Source organism: Bufo bufo, chromosome 8, assembly GCF_905171765.1.
Source record: "Bufo bufo chromosome 8, aBufBuf1.1, whole genome shotgun sequence".
Classification (NCBI taxonomy): domain Eukaryota; kingdom Metazoa; phylum Chordata; class Amphibia; order Anura; family Bufonidae; genus Bufo; species Bufo bufo.
Genome location: NC_053396.1, coordinates 198,574,442 through 198,591,965, shown reverse-complemented (window position 1 = coordinate 198,591,965; position 17,524 = coordinate 198,574,442). Strand labels below are relative to the sequence as shown.

The window sequence follows — 17,524 nt, the reverse complement described above, 5'->3', positions numbered from 1 at the left end:
TTATTTTAAGATGAGTCAAGTTCCTCAAGGGAAACATCAACATCTAGAACCAGGTTTTATTGCTGCAGTTATCTGATATTAATGTAATTATCATTTATTTAGGCCATATAATGTCAATGAGTAATATACCTGTGCTTTATTGCATAAGTTGTCCTTGCAGATGGTAAGGTGTGTGAGATGGTCATTCTGAAGTGAGGACGAAAGAGTCGCAGCAATAAAATGCATTATTCACTTCTCCCGTTAAGGCTACTTTCACACTTGCATTCAGAGCGGATCCGTCTGGTGTCTGCACAGACGGATCCGCTCCTATAATGCAGACGTTTGGATCCGTTCAGAACGGATCCGTCTGCATTATAGCTAAGGCCTCTTTCACACTTGCGTTGTCCGGATCCGGCGTGTACTCCATTTGCCGGAGGTGCCCGCCGGATCTGTAACACCGCAAGTGAACTGAAAGCATTTGAAGACTGATCAGTCTTCAAAATGCATTCAGTGTTACTATGGCAGCCAGGACGCTATTAAAGTCCTGGTTGCCGTAGTAGTAGTGGGGAGCGGGGGAGCAGTATACTTACAGTCCGTGCGGCTCCCGGGGCGCTCCAGAATGATGTCAGAGCGATCACGTCATCCATGTGCGTGGGGCGCCCTGACTTTCAATGTAAAGTCTGGACGGATCCGTCTGAATTACTTTCACACTTAGAATTTTTTCTAAACTATAATGCAGACGGATCCGTTCTGAACGGATCCAAACGTCTGCATTATAGGAGCGGATCTGTCTGTGCAGACAGCAGACAGATCCACTTGAACGCTAGTGTGAAAGTAGCCTTACATTGTAAGTCTGGACGGATCCGTTTGCCTCCGCACGGCCAGGCGGACACCCGAACGATGCAAGCTGCGTTCGGGTGTCCGCCTGCTGAGCGGAGTGGAGGACAAACATAGCCAGACTGATGTTCGGGGCCGCTTGTGAGAGCCTTCAAACAGAACTCACAAGCGGAGCCCCGAACGCTAGTGTGAAAGTAGCCTTAAAGGTATTGCCCACTTTGGACAATGCCATTTTGTTAGGTGGATCCCCCAATAGAAAGTTGATTGCAAGTTATTGGGACTCCTAGCAATACGCTGTAATGTGGACAGAAACCGGGCTGAAAGTGTTTAGTTTTCCTGTAGTGCTTCCAGAGGGGAAATGAGGCATTACAGTGGTGCTATTGAAATCAATGGGTTGTCTGTGTAGTGCATTAAAGGACTGGGTCCTCCAGCAAGAGATTCTTTGTAGCATCGTTCCACTTTGGCTAACAATGGTATACTTCTCTTTTGATTTCAGGATTCCAAAATAGGGAACAATGAAGCCTCCTTGAGAGGACCAACTAATAAAAATCGCATTGAAAAATAATCTTTCCAGGCATGCTGGGAGTTGTAGTTTTGCAACAGCTGGAGGCACACTGGTTGGGAAACACTGGTCTAGATAAAGGTATGGTCTTTTATAGAGGATCTTCTGTATATGAAATGGGGTTTCAAAACCGTACAATCCCTTTAAGCTATTGTTTACAATGCTGGAGGTCAGTGCCGGTCTCCTCAGAAGAAATACCAAGATAGAGGACAATATCAAACAATACATGCTTGTGCAACTGGTGAGTAACTAGGCTTGTCTGATCATGAGCATAGTGAGTCACAGTAGTCACTTGCTGAATTCAATGCTTGTTGCTAGACGATAGCCCAAAAGTATTTGTGTGCTACATGATGAAGCAATCTTTTATATGCTGTAATGGGTGAATATTCTTTGTTTCATAAATAATATAATAACAAAAATACTGTTTTGTTGCTGGAAGTATTTGAAAAAAAATCTGTGTCACAGGGCACCGGCGACGTGCTTCTCCTCTCCGGCGCCCTGGTGTGACACGGAGGCAGGCGCGCACGCCGCGTCCTGCCGTAGAGCCGGGCGGGGAGCCGCTTGGCGTCTTGGTTGCTGGGGTAACGGGGGGCGTAGCGCGCCCGGCCGCATGCTTCCTCTCTGTGCGTCCGGCGTCCCCCTTTCCCATAGTAATGGTCAAGGGGCTGAGCGCCGAGCTGGGCACTTGGCTACAGACATGGTGGGAGGTCATGTGGCGCTGGCCACGTCACATGACCCCTGCCCTTCAGTATATAAACAGGCAACCTGCTGGCCACGGGTTGCCTGTGATTAAGTGTCCTAAGGCTATTTGCTATTGTGTTCCCTGAGCTATCTGGATATTGACCTCTGCCTGTTTTTTTACCTGCTACTGCTTGCTCCTAGTTCCTGACGTGACCTCTTGGCTTGACCTTCGGCTTGTGACCTGACCTGTTTTTGTTCATTCCTGTATACTGACGCTACCTCCCGGTTTTTGACCCTTTGGCTTGTATACGGACTCGTCTTGTTGTTCCTCAGTGTTTACTTGACCTCTGTGTTGGAACCCCGGCTTGCCAGCCGCCCTTCCCCTCTTGGCCTAGTTTGATCTATTAATGTGTCACCGCTCCGCCTGCTATTCCATCTCTGTCCTCTCTGCACTTATTGAGGTCAGGGACCGCCGCCCAGTTGCGCTCCGTTACCTAGGACAGGCAAGTGCAAGTAGGTAGGGACAGAGGCGTGGGTGGCAGACAGGAGGTGCACTTACTCCCTTCCTATCCGGCGGCGTGACAATCAGATTTTATTCTTGAAGTGGTTTTCTAGGACGCAAAAAGAGGGATGGAAATGGCAAAACAACAAAAATAAAAACGTAAAATACATATCCACACATTCAGATGTTACAGAATGCTATTAGCCTTGGTCCTTTTTGCTGATATTATGGTGGTAGAGGGCGATCTAAAAGAAAAAAAAAAGGAATTATTGCCTACAGCAGCCAATCACAATGCAGCTGTCTTGAAAAAAAGGAAAGTTGTGCTGTGATTGATTGCTGTGGGCAACAGACATTTTTGATAAACAAGGCCCACTGATTCTAATGAAATGGCATTCATGTGAAGTCAAGAGCGTACCAAGGCCCGCCACAGGCGTTAGTTAATGCTGACGTCACATCAAATGGCCGTGACTGGCCAATACGATTTAGTGAGTGATGTCACATGGACACTAGTGTTGGGTGCGAATATTTAAATTGCGAATATTAATCGCGAATATCGGCACTTCGAGAATTCGCGAATATTTTGAATATAATGATATATATTCGTAATTTTGAATATTCTAGATTTTCTTTTTATCAGTAACCTCCCTTCTTGCTTGTGGGCCAATGAGAAAGCTGCAATGTCTTTGTCTGAGCTTAGCAACATCCCTAGCAACTAGTGTTGTTCAAGCACCGTAGTGCTCGGGTGCTCGGGGGCTCAGGCCAAACACATCATGATATTCGGGTGCTTGACCGAGCACCCGAGTATAATAGAAGTCAATGGGAAAACCCGAGCATTAAACCAGGTAGCCCCTGCTCGGAAGAGGGGAGGGTGCCTGGTTCATAAGAAAATGTCAGAAATTTTTGGTAACACCACCAAAACGGTTCTGTAACAGCATGGGGAGGATGTATGGATGCATCTTGGACTCGCTGGTCGATGCTGGGAACTATGTTGTCCGAATAGTACGCCACTTTTACATAATGACAATAATACGCACAAAACCAAGGGGGGGGGGGAACGATTTTAGAGGAAAAATGTATAGAAAACATTCTTTCCTGAATATTTACTTGTATATAAAGTGCAAGTGCTGACAAAAATTACAAGGAAGAGGCACTCCGATACACCCTTAGTTACACATAAAGGTGGGCATCATACACACCCTTTAAAAACTATGATTGAGGTGAGCTGACCCTGTAAAAGATTTGAGTTGCGGGCCTGCAGATGAGTTGACCCTGTAAAAAAATTCTATGTGAGGGCCTGCTGGTGAGCGGACCCTGTAAAAAATTAGATGTGAGGGCCTGCTGTTGAGCGGACCCTGTAAAAAATTAGATGTGAGGGCCTGCTGTTGAGCGGACCCTCCAAAAAATTATATGTGAGGGCCTGCTGGTGAGCGGACCCTGTAAAAAATTAGATGTGAGGGCCTGCTGTTGAGCGGACCCTGTAAAAAATTAGATGTGAGGGCCTGCTGTTGAGCGGACCCTCCAAAAAATTAGATGTGAGGGCCTGCTGTTGAGCGGACCCTGTAAAAAATTAGATGTGAGGGCCTGCTGTTGAGCGGACCCTCCAAAAAATTATATGTGAGGGCCTGCTGGTGAGCGGACCCTGTAAAAAATTAGATGTGAGGGCCTGCTGTTGAGCGGACCCTGTAAAAAATTAGATGTGAGGGCCTGCTGTTGAGCGGACCCTCCAAAAAATTATATGTGAGGGCCTGCTGGTGAGCGGACCCTCTAAAAAATTATATTCGAAGGCCATATCTGCGAGGGCATTATATGTGACGAATAAGCAATGCATGTTAATATGACGGTAGAGGAGGAGGAAGGGGTGCATGGGAATACAGTCTATTAACTACATTAATAAAACACATGTAAAGTGCCTTTATGTTCATCAGCATTCCTCTGGTGGAGTCGAGAATTCATGGTCAATCCAGGCCTTGTTCATTTTAGAGTCAGCATTTTCAGTTGACAGGCGGATACGCTTATCTGTTATAATGCCACCAGCAGCACTAAATACACGATCAGACAAAACACTGGCGCAGGGCAGGGCAGCACCTCCAAAGCGTACAGCGCCAGTTCGTGCCACGTTTCCAGCTTGGACACCTAGTAGTTGTAAGGCACTGAGGGATCATTGAGGACGCTGACACGGTCTGCTATGTATTCCTTCACCATCTTCCAAAATTTTTCTATCCTTGTGGCAGTAGGCAGCACATCAGGGGGAGGGTGCTGGCGGGGTGTCATGAAACTGTCCCAGGCTTTGGAGAGTGTTGCCCTGCCTCTGTTAGAACTGCTGTGTGTTCCCATTGTCTCCCCTCCTCGGTTGGCCAAGGAACTACATACTCTGCCACCAGCGTTGTCAGATGGAAAATTTTGGATCAATTTTCCAACAAGGATCTTCTGGTATTGCACCATTTTGCTCGTCCTCTGCACCAGAGGAATGAGAGATAAGAAGGTCTCTTCGTAGCGGGCGTTAAGAAGGGTGAACATACAACCAGTAATCCGTGTTGTTTATAATTAGGGATGAGCGAACCCGAACTGTATAGTTCGGGTTCGTACCAAATTTTGGGGTGTCCGTGACACGGACCCGAACATTTTCGTAAAAGTCCGGGTTCGGGGTTCGGCGCTTTCTTGGCGCTTTTTGAAAGGCTGCAAAGCAGCCAATCAACAAGCGTCATACTACTTGCCCCAAGAGGCCATCACAGCCATGCCTACTAATGGCATGGCTGTGATTGGCCAGTGCAGCATGTGACCCAGCCTCTATATAAGCTTGGGTCACGTAGCGCTGCACGTCACTCTGCTGTTACAAGTGTAGGGAGAGGTTGCAGCTGCGACGTTAGGGCGAGATTAGGCAGATTAACTCCTCCAAAACACTTAAGACAGTGATTGATCTACAGCTGTGGATCATTGAACTGCTGCTATTCAATTGCTCACTGTTTTTAGGCTGCCCAGAGCGTTTTTCAGTCACTTTTTTCTGGGGTGATCGGCGGCCATTTTGTATCTTGTGGTGCACCAGCACAAGCTGCCACCAAGTCCATTTAACCATCAATAGTGTGGTTATATTTTGGCTATATCCTACATCAGGGGCAAGCTGCCACCAAGTCCATTTAACCATCAATAGTGTGGTTATTTTTTGGCTATATCCTACATCAGGGGCTTGGCTGTGCTTGCTATTTTATTGAGGGGTGAAATACAATTGCCAAAATAGCAGTACCCTAAATCTGGTGTTTCAGCTGTGGCCAGCCAATTGTAATACTGTCTGCTGTCTGGCAAAGGATATATTATTGTTCTGGGTTGAAATACAATTCCCAACTTAGCAATTTCTTAAATTAGTGGTTTCTGCTGTATCAGGGCTACTTTAAATCTATTCATTAAAAGGGTATATTAGATTCAAGGTGCTGATAGGGTCATTCTCAATAACTTCACACACACGCTACTGTGCATATCCAACTCTAATTCTGTCCGTAAACGTATACCTGTCACCCAGCGCCTAAATAATAGGCCTCAAATTTATATTCAGCTAAATCTGTGGTTATTGCTGTGGGTGACATGAAGCCTGATTCTCTGCTATGACATGAAGACTGATTCTCTGCTGAGTCTCTGACATGAAGCCTGAATCTCTGTTATGGGACCTCTGTCTGGGTGCCGGGGCCTAAATTATATGACAATGGACTGTTCCAATGTTGGGTGACGTGAAGCATGATTCTCTGCTATGGTGGGACCTCTCTCCTCTGCCTGGGCCTAAATATCTGACAATGGACTGTTCCAGTGGTGGGTGACGTGAAGCCTGATTTTATTACAAGACCCGGAGGCTCGTATTGCTATTCTCCTTCTTTACTCTGACCAATAGCAGCAAAGACAAAAATATTGAAACATTTGAACAGCCCCTCCCCATAGTCCTAGTATAACAGGCCACACTTCCTGTAAATCCTCCTCTTTCTTTGCTGCTGACCGCAGAGATAAGTACCTATGATATATGTGGGATTATTATTATTACTAGTATGTCGTTTTCCCCCCTTTTTTGGGTTTATGGGATATACTGTTGTTGCAGGTTTAATTTACAGGCTCCCCCCTATTTCTTGTGCCTTATAACCCCTTGACACAGCTCTGGTGTCCCTGTTATTCAGGAGAACCCCCCTATATACCGATTATCTCCTTATGGGGTTATGTATCCCCTTCTGTCTGTCCCTTCCTAGTTGGTGATTGTCTTTTTTGCTCTGACTGAGTTTTTCCTCAGTCCCTTCTATCAGCTTGCTCCCCCACGGTCCCCCCTCCTCCCTCGGCTGTTTTCGCGCCGCGGCTCACCTCTGATCTCGCCGCCGGCTCTCCTGCTTGCTGCGCTTCGCTCCGCCCGAGATCTCGCGAGATCTCGGGCGCTTCCGCTTCCGGGTTTTTCAGTGCGGCGCTCCGGAGTCTCGGCGACACTGCCCGGCATCTGCTCTCCGGCTCCTGTGTACTCGGCGGCCTCTGCTGCTCTCCGGCTCCTTCTTTTTAAGGTTTTTCTATCCCCACTTTAGCTTCTCCCTGGCTGGGGAAAATCCTCACCAGCGGAGCTCATAGGGTAGGATTCTATTCTATTTATAAATTAACCCTATCACTACCAATACTGAGGCAGGCTGTGTTATCATGCCTAATACAAGCCACAGTGGGCAAGGCCCTATTGAGGAAGACATGCCTCAAGTTGATTTAACCCCTTCTGGGGATGTTTGTGACACAGTGATGTCCCCTGTGGATCAGTCCCTGGTTTTTCAGAACACATTATCTAATGTGATTGCTGCGGCTATGGGATCAATGACATCAGTCATTTCCCAGTCTATTGCCCAGGCCCTTGCTACCCATCCAGCTGCCTCTCCCACCCCACAGCCCGCTACGGTTTCTAAACCAGCCGGGCCAGGGCCATCAGCCTCCAGAAAACGCATGACTGGTGACGATGTTTCCACCAATGTTGGCGCTCTAGGTCCGCGCAAAAGAGCCTGTACGCGTCAGGCAGAACGTACGCGAAACTGGAAATGTGCTAGAGCACAGCAGGATACAGCTTCCGACTCTGAAGTCGGTTCTGATGAGGAGGCTTTAGATGACGCCTATGAGGAGGCAGAGGACGACCCTTCTGGGGTCATAGATTCTAACCCCTTACCTGGGTGTAGCTCCATGGTTTCGGCAGCAGATGTTTTCCCTGCTTCGTTGACAGATCCCTCAGGGGAACCTCTGTTTGACCCGGATTCCCTCCACCACCCTCGGTCGGCGGAGTGGTTGCCAATGGATCATGTATCCAAATATTTGGAGGACTCGCGTGCGTTGACCCCTCTCCAAAGAGGCGCGCAACAAACTTAGGGCAGAATGCCCCAGGCCCATAGTTCCCAACAGGGTTTGTGAGACTCCAGCGGTAGACCCCAAGATGACCCAATTCCTCACCAAATCTGGGTGGAATCCGAGGAAGGGTTTGGAGTCAGCCCTGCGCGCTTGTCAGGACAAGGTCCTGGACATATTTGGCCCCCTGGCAAAGATCTTCGACTTGGCCGAAGCTGCCAAGGCTGAGGGTAGGCAAGTAGACCCTCTAGAGCTGCGCGAGTGGGTGCAGCGCGCAATTTGCGTAGCAGGAAACGTGAACACGTCCCTGGCTATTGAACGGCGCAAGGCCATCCTTTTTAAAATTGAGCCAAAGCTCTCCAACTTGGAGCTTACCGAAGCAGGTAAAGAGGCCCAGGGCCTGCTCTTTGGCGAGTCCTTTATCAAGGACTTAGGACGTTTCGTCGGTGCTTTTACTGCACTCGACAAAGCCCAAAGTTCAATGAAACGGGTGTTTCATGGTAGGGTCTCTACCAGGGCCGGCAGTTTCAGGGGCCGCCTGTCCGGCCGTGCCCATTTTCAAGCCCGTGGTTCGGGCCGAGGCTCCTTCGCCCAGAGACCTGCATTCCAGGACCAAAGGCGAGAGACAACATCCTTTTTCCCTTACCGGGGAGGATCCTGGAGACCTAGAGGATACAGAGGACACCCGGGTTCCAGACGTCCCTACGGTAAGACCAATTCCTCATGTCAATTCTTTAACTGTTTGCGTAGGGGGCAGACTCCGGCTCTTTTCTCGAGCTTGGTCACGCATCACCTCGGACCAATGGATTCTATCCACGGTCAGGGGTTTCCACATAGAGCTGACGTCCTCTCATCTACCCATTCCGCCCCCACACCCTGCAGTGCTGTCGGTAGAAAGACGCTTACTGGTGGACTCAGAGTTATCAGATCTCTTTCGCAAAGGGGCCATAGAGCCGGCATCGGCATCCCCGGGTGCGATAATCAGCAACATCTTCTTGGTGGCGAAAAAAGGGGGCCAGCTGCGGCCCGTCATCAATTTACGCGGTTCGTCAGGTACCGCCATTTCAAGATGGAAGGCATCCATCTACTTCGGGACCTCCTTCAGGTGGGCGATTGGATGGTCAAGTTGGACCTGAAGGACGCTTATCTTACCGTCCCTGTCGAGGACGCGTCCAGGAACCTTCTATGCTTCTCTTGGAAGGACAGGATTTGGCGGTTTACTTGCCTCCCTTTCGGTCTCTCTTCAGCTCCATGGTGCTTCACCAAGCTGATGCGCCCGGCCATGGCCTGGCTGCGCAGTCGGGGAGTTCGCCTCATCGTCTATCTGGACGACATCCTGATCATGGCACAGGACCATTCGGTGTTACTGAATCACCTTCGCTGGACAATGGATCTCCTGTCGAATCTGGGTTTCCTCCTCAATCAGGAGAAGTCCTGTCTCACTCCGGCGCGCAAGATGGAGTTCCTGGGGTTTCTGGTGGATTCCACGGCAGGAACTCTCAGCCTACCACCGGCCAAGGTCCGGTCCATACGGAAGGAATTGTGCAGAGCCAAGTCATCTTCCCAGATCCCTTTGCGCCAACTAGCAAGGATCATAGGCCTTCTTGCCTCATCCATTCAGGCGGTCTTCCCGGCCCCACTACATTACCGGGCTCTCCAACGACTGAAGATCTCCCACCTGCGGATGGGGGCTTCCTATGCGGATTGGATTTCCCTGGACGAGGAAACCAAGGAGGAGCTATCCTGGTGGATCCTCAATTTGCAGGCTTGGAATGGCAAGGCCATTTTCGGTCATCGTCCGGACTTCGTGGTAGATTCGGATGCCAGCCTGTCGGGCTGGGGTGCTCATTGCGAGGGGATCTCAACCGGAGGCGGCTGGTCAGCGGACGAAGCGGGATTCCACATCAATGCGCTGGAACTGTTGGCAGGTTCATTTGCAATCAAGAGTTTCACGAGAGACACGGCCAAAGCCTGCATTCAACTTCGCATGGACAACGTGTCGGCAGTGCGCTACATCAATGGCATGGGCGGAACCCGTTCCACCATTCTATCTCGGTTGGCGAAGGATTTCTGGGACTACTGCCTGGACAAGGAGTTGATTGTCTTGGCAGAATATCTTCCAGGCGTCCAGAACTTTCGGGCGGATTGGAGCTCTCGATATCTCTCCGACTCCAGCGACTGGCAGTTAGATCCAGCGGTGTTCCGTTCCTTAACATCTCTGTGGGGACCTTGCTGTATCGACCTGTTTGCCTCCCGCCTGAACACGCAGCTGCCAGGTTTCTACAGTTGGCGCCCGGACCCGGAGGCCGAAGCGGTGGACGCGTTCCTACAGGATTGGTCCAGGGGCCTGCTGTACGCATTTCCTCCTTTCCAGCTGATTCCCAGGACCCTGATTCAAGTACGCCGTCATGCAGCGGATCTGGTTCTTCTGGTCCCGTTTTGGAATTCCCAGTCGTGGTTTCCTCACCTTCTGGAGATGATGATAGAGACCCCGTGCCTGCTCTCGACATCTCAGACTCTCCTCCGAGGTCCGAATCACCAACCACACCCTCTTCTCCTGGACGGATCCCTGCGCCTGTTGGCATGTCGAATTTCAGGGGACCCTGGGAGGTCCCGGGAGTTTCGGGAACAGCTAGAGTCCTCTTGGAGAACGCTTGGGCCCCAGGAACCAGAAGATCTAACAGATCTGCCTGGGGATCTTGGGATCGCTGGTGCGTGGCTAGGGACTTGGATCCCGTTTCGGCACCTGTGACGGAGATTTTGCATTTCCTGTCTTCTCTTTTCGACCAGGGTAAGGCCTATCGCACGATCAGCCTTTTCAGATCGGCCATTTCTGCGTCCCATCAGGGATTTGATGGTACTCCCGCGGGCCAACATCCTTTGGTATGCCGTCTCTTGCGGGGCTCTCGGATGTCTCGTCCTCCTAGGCCTAGATTTTCTTCTACTTGGGACGTGTCTTGTGTCCTTTCCTTTTTGTCTTCTTGGCCTCAGAATACAGACCTTTCCTTAAGGCAACTGTCGGCGAAGCTTGTCACTCTTTTCTGTCTCATTTCCTGCAAGCGGGTGTCCGACGTCCGGGCTTTGGATTATGATGCCCGCTCGTACACGGAGGGGGTCTCTTTTGACATATCTAGGAGGACCAAGACTCACATTCGTTCAGTCGCTTATCCTGCTTTCCCGGCCTCGCCTTCTCTCTGTCCGGTGGAATGCCTCAAGGAATATGAAGCTCGCACGTCACTTCATCGTTCGCGAGAATTTTCTCATCTCTTCCTCTCTACCATTCGTCCTTTTGCCCCAGTGACCACTCCCACGCTGGCTAGGTGGATGAAGTGGATCATGGAATTGGCGGGCGTGGACACTTCTATTTTTTCGGCGCATTCCGCTAGGGGGGCATCTGCTACCTCTTTGGCGGTTTCTGGCGCCAGACTGGAGGACATTTTAAAATTGGCAGACTGGTCCAGAGTATCCACGTTCAGGGAATTTTATTTTCGGCCAGGTCCTCACGTTTTCTCATCGATCATTGAGAATTTATCTTAAACTTTGAACTTGCAATACGAGCCTCCGGGTCTTGTAATAAAATCAGGTGATTTTCCTATTTCATGACGTAAAGTCATGATTTTATTAAAGACACGGAGGCGAGTATTGCCCACCCTATATGAATGTTTATTATTATGAAGGATGTTTATTCCGAAAGGTATTATTGATTTGTGGTCATAATGCATATTGTTTTAACTCTGAGTTTTTCCTGAGTAGGTTTGTCGCAACCAGTTGATTTTGGATACCATGTCCCTATTGGTTTCTATCATTCTCTGTTTTTCACCTTTTCAGGTTGAGACCGGCCTGGTGTGCTGCATCCATTTGTCTACGTCGTCGACAGTTCGGTTCCAGACGATCGTTTGATATGGACAGGACGAGGAGCATCCTGCGGTGTTGTTTCCAGTTGTTCCCGTTTCGCTTCCGGACGGAAGGCGGTGGTTGTTCCATGATGTTCTGGGACTCTTGATTTTTCCGATTCAGTTGGATTTTCGGTCTCGTGTTACAAAGAAAGAGGAGGATTTACAGGAAGTGTGGCCTGTTATACTAGGACTATGGGGAGGGGCTGTTCAAATGTTTCAATATTTTTGTCTTTGCTGCTATTGGTCAGAGTAAAGAAGGAGAATAGCAATACTCGCCTCCGTGTCTTTAATAAAATCATGACTTTACGTCATGAAATAGGAAAATCACCTGATTCTCTGCTATGACATGAAGCCTGATTCTCTGCTGACATGAAGCCTGAATCTCTGCTATGGGACCTCTCTCCTCTCTCTGGGTGTCGGGGCCTAAATATATGACAATGGACTGTTCCAGTTTTGGCTGACGTGAAGCCTGATTCTCTGCTATGACATGAAGACTGATTCTCTGCTGACATGAAGCCTGATTCTCTGCTATGGGACCTCTCTCCAATTGATATTGGTTAATTTTTATTTATTTTATTTTTATTTTAATTCATTTCCCTATCCACATTTGTTTGCAGGGGATTTAACTAAATTTTGCTGCCTTTTGCAGCCCTCTAGCCCTTTCCTGGGCTGTTTTACAGCCTTTTTAGTGCCGAAAAGTTCGGGTCCCCATTGACTTCAATGGGGTTCGGGTTCGGGACAAAGTTCGGGTCGGGTTCGGATCCCGAACCCGAACATTTCCGGGAAGTTTGGCCGAACTTCTCGAACCCGAACATCCAGGTGTTCGCTCAACTCTATTTATAATGCATATAACGCGCGGGTCGTGGGAAAGGCAGCCTAACATTAAGTCAGCCATGTGTGCCAGAGTACCAACAGGCAAGACTTTGCTGTCGTCATCAGGAGGATCACTCTCAATCTCCTCATCCTCTTCCTCCTCTTCTGCCCACCCACGAAGAACAGAGGGAATTAAACTTTCATGGGTACTACCCTCTGTAGCGGAGGTAACCGTCTCCTGCTCCTCCTCCTCTTCAGCCTCCAATTCGCAGTGAGAAGGCGAAGTGAGGGTGATCTGGCTATCATCAACCTGTGTAATGTCTTCCCCCATTTCCACCTCTTCCACATGCACAGCGTCATCCTTAATTGTGAGCAGCGAGCGTTTGAGAAGACACATAAGTGGGATGGTGATGCTGATAATAGCGTTATCGCCGCTCACCATCTGTGTTGATTCCCCGAAGTTTCGTAAAACCTCACAGAGGTCAGACATCCATGCCCACTCCTTGCTTGTGAATAGTGGAAGTTGACTGGAAAGGCGACGACCATGTTGCAGCTGGTATTTCACAACTGCCCTCTGCTGCTCACAAAGCCTGGCCAACATGTGGAACGTGGAGTTCCAGCGTGTGCTCACGTCGCACAACCGCCGGTGAGCTGGCAATTTCAAACGCTGCTGCAGCGTTGACAGACCGGCTGAAGCTGTCGGTGACTTGCGGAAATGTGCACACACGCGGCGCACCTTCACCAGTAGCTCAGGCAAATTGGGGTATGTTTTTAGAAACCGCTGAACCACAAGTTTGAATACGTGGGCAAGGCATGGGATGTGTCTAAGGTTGCACAGCTCCAAAGCCGCCACCAAGTTATGGCCATTATCAGACACAACCATATTAACCTACAAAAAGGCCACCTGTCAACTAGACAGCTACAATTGCCAAGATAGACCAAAACGAACAAGTGGAAATAATGTATCAAAATATATGTTTATTATAAAATATAAAATATGGAGAAACTACAGGATGGCATACAAAAATACGGAGAAGCACAGGGTCAATGACATCAAACAGTCACCAATAAATCTATGGAATATAACACATAGAAGGGTACAGTCCGTGAATCAGGATAAAAGCTCAAGGATGACCAGGATAGCAGGACATCAAAATCGCCGTAATAAGGCTATGCACACAAGTACAAGTGACCATACCTGGTAATCCATGAGCTATCCCACACATACCACAATGCATAAATACCGAGACCAACCAATGTAATATTGGGTACTCAAAATAGGAATCAATGTTTCAGTCAGAAAGAAATGATACCAATATGCACAAGAATATAGGGGACCCACTATGGATATAAACAGAGGTCCCAAATTTATATCCATAGTGGGTCCCCTATATTCTTGTGCATATTGGTATCATTTCTTTCTGACTGAAACATTGATTCCTATTTTGAGTACCCAATATTACATTGGTTGGTCTCGGTATTTATGCATTGTGGTATGTGTGGGATAGCTCATGGATTACCAGGTATGGTCACTTGTACTTGTGTGCATAGCCTTATTACGGCGATTTTGATGTCCTGCTATCCTGGTCATCCTTGAGCTTTTATCCTGATTCACGGACTGTACCCTTCTATTTGTTATATTCCATAGATTTATTGGTGACTGTTTGATGTCATTGACCCTGTGCTTCTCCGTATTTTTGTATGCCATCCTGTAGTTTCTCCATATTTTATAATAAACATATATTTTGATACATTATTTCCACTTGTTCGTTTTGGTCTATCTCAGACACAACCATGCCTGGTTCTAGGTTGAGTGGCGAGAGCCATAGCTCAGTCTGGACTCTTATCCCCTGCCACAGCTCTGCGGTGGTGTGCTGTTTGTCACCTAGGCAGATCAGCTTCAGCAAGGCCTGTTGCCGCTTCCCTACTGCAGTGCTACACTGCTTCCAGCTACCAACTGATGACTGACTGGTGCTGCACGCGGATAATTTGGAGGTGGAAGTGGAGGAGGAGGAGGCGGATGAGTAAGTGGGGGTTGGAGCAACTAACGTAGCTGGTGGCGGAAACCCTGATGGAATTAGGGCCCGTATTCCTTGTCGTCGGTGGCACCTGTGCCATCCCAGGGTATGAGTCGCTCCCGGCCTCCACAACATTCACCCAGTGTGCAGTCAGGGAAATGTAGCGTCCCTGGCCAAATGCATTTGTCCATGTGTCCGTGGTTAAGTGAACCTTCCCAGTAACTGCGTTGGTCAGGGCACGTGTGATGTTAAAGGGGTTCTGCAGTTTGTTTAAACTGATGATCTATCCTCTGGATAGATCATCAGCATCTGATCGGTGGGGTCTGACACACGGGACCCCTGCCGATTAGCTGTTTGAGAAGGCAGCGATGCTCCAGCAGCGCTGCGGCCTTCTCACTGTTTACCGCTGGCCCAGTGACGTCACGACGAGTATCAACTTGCCTGGGTGGGGCTAAGCTCCATTCAAGTGAACGGAGCTTAGCCGCGCCCAGGCAAGTTGATACTAGTCGTGACATCACTGGGCCAGCGGTAAACAGTGAGAAGGCCGCGGCGCTGCTGGAGCATCGCTGCCTTCTCAAACAGCTGATCGACAGGGATACCGGGTGTCGGACCCCCACCTATCAGATGCTGATGATCTATCCAGAGGATAGATCATCAGTTTAAAAAACTGCAGAACCCCTTAAAGGAACACATGTTGGTGGAAGGCTGGCACGGAAAACCTTGAAAAATAGTGGCGGCTGGGGACTGCGTAACGAGGGATGGCCACCGACATCAGGCTGTGGAAGGCCTCAGTGTCCACAAGCCTAAATGGCAACATTTCCAGGGCCAGTAATTTGGAAAGCTGCGCATTTAGTGCTATGGCCTGTGGGTGGGTCGCTGATGGTGCTCGCAAAGGTCCAGGTGCAGGGCGGCAGGCATCCGGGCCTGCGTCTTGGACAGGGGATTGGCCAGCACGTAACACAGAGGAAGAGGAGGCAGTGGTGTGACCCGCAGACACAGATTGTGGACCCAGGCGTTCGGCCCACCTATTAGGGTGCTTTGATGCCATGTGGTGGATCATGCAGGTGGTGGTGAGGTTGCTAGTGTTCACGCCCCGGCTCATTTTGGCGTGGCACAGGTTGCAAACTACTATTCTTACGCAAGGGGGTGCTCCGTGAACAGTTGCGGGCCTATAAGGTGGTGCCCGCATTCTACCTTTTGCCACCCCACTGCCTCTTCCAGACTGTTGCAGTGCTGCAGATCCCTCCCCCTCTGTACTGCTCTCCTCGCTTGGCTTGTTTCCACCTTCCCAGGTTGGGTCAGTGACCTCGTCGTCCAGCACCTCCTCTTCCACTTCCTCACTCTGCTCATCCTCCTGATTTTTTTACCTAACCACAACCTCAGTGATTGACAACTGTGTGTTATCCTCTTCCTCATCCTCTTGAGACAGTAATTGCGGTTGAGTCATTGGCAACTGTGTCTCATCATCATCCACCTCATTAAACACTAATTGCCGTTCCCCAGCGTCATGTTCTTGTTACTCTGGATGCTCAAGAGGTTGGAAATTGGGGCACAATATCTCAGGTCCCTCTTCAAGCGTGCTTGGCAAGAGGGCCAAATCAATTAATGGCGATGAAGAGGTCCTCGGAATATCCGAGTGTGGGATCACTTGTTTGGCCCGACTGTAAATGGTGGGAGGAAGGAGGATCAGGGTGAGGATTGTGTGGACCAGACTCCTGGCTACTGAGACTGGACTTGGTGGAAGACAGGGTGGTGCTTAACAGATTGGAAGCACTATCTGCTGCAATCCAACCGACCACCTGCTGGCACTGGGCTGACTTCAAGAGTGGTGTCCTGCGCCGCCCTGCAAACTGGGACATGAAGCTAGGTATCTTGGATGATTGTTTTTCTTGTGCTCTGGCAGCAGGCACAGTTTTACCGCGCCCAGGGCCACGGCCTCTGCGTGCACCATCAGCATCACGGCTACTTCCCCGTCCCTTAATGCTTGCCTTGTTCATATTAAATGTTATATGCTTGACACACAAGATGTGGCACGGATGTCACAATTCACAGCAAGCACAGTATATGGAAAATGTACGTAAAAGTACGGAAAAAGGAAAATAGATTTCACTTATATTTTTACTATCTCTTGTCCTGACACACACACTATTGCAGAGCAGATGTGACAATTCACTGCAGACACCGTTTATAGGCAAAGTGTGGATAAATTATGGAAAAAATATAATTGTTTTCAGTTATATTTTTCCTATATCTGGCCCTGACACACAAATGTTATTGCAGCACAGATGTCACAAGTCACTGCAGACACCCTCTATCGAAAAAGTATTGCAAAGTATGGAAAAATAAAATCGCTGGCTATATTATATTGCTGCCAGCCTGCCACCACACACAATAGTCCTTAATAGGAATTTTGGGTCTTTGAAACATTTTTCTATTGAATATATTGTGATCAGACTCCCTACACTCTCTGTCCCTTCCTAAGCGCAGCTCTCCCTGACTCACAATGAGCCGATCCGGCGTCATCAGGTGCTATATAGCACCCAATGACGCGTTTCGGCCAGCCAATCACTGTAATGCCAGTAGCCAACATGGCTACTGGCATTACAGTGATGGCAGTACTTACTTACACGTTTATTGGCTGCTTAGCAGCCGTGAAACATGCGGGGAGGAGACTCGAGCATGGCGCTCAAGCACATGCGGTACTCGGCTATGTGCCGAGCATAGCGATGCTCGAGCCGAACAGGTGCTCGGCCGAGCATGCTTGTTCAACACTACTAGAAACCAATAGGAAAGTTGCCTACCCCTTACTATATAAGAACCTCCCCAGCAGCCATTCTCTACAGTTTTTTTAAGTTCTGAGAAGAGACAGCAGTGACATTGCTGTGCTCGGTGCTTTCCACAC

General features: G+C 49.1%; 1 protein-coding gene across 2 annotated transcripts in view; it reads right to left on the bottom strand.

Annotated features, from left to right (window-relative positions):
• Positions 1–17,524, bottom strand: part of LOC120977618 (CD59 glycoprotein-like) — a 149,106-nt gene that overhangs the window by 66,171 nt on the left and 65,411 nt on the right. The gene's annotated exons all lie outside the window — the stretch shown is intronic.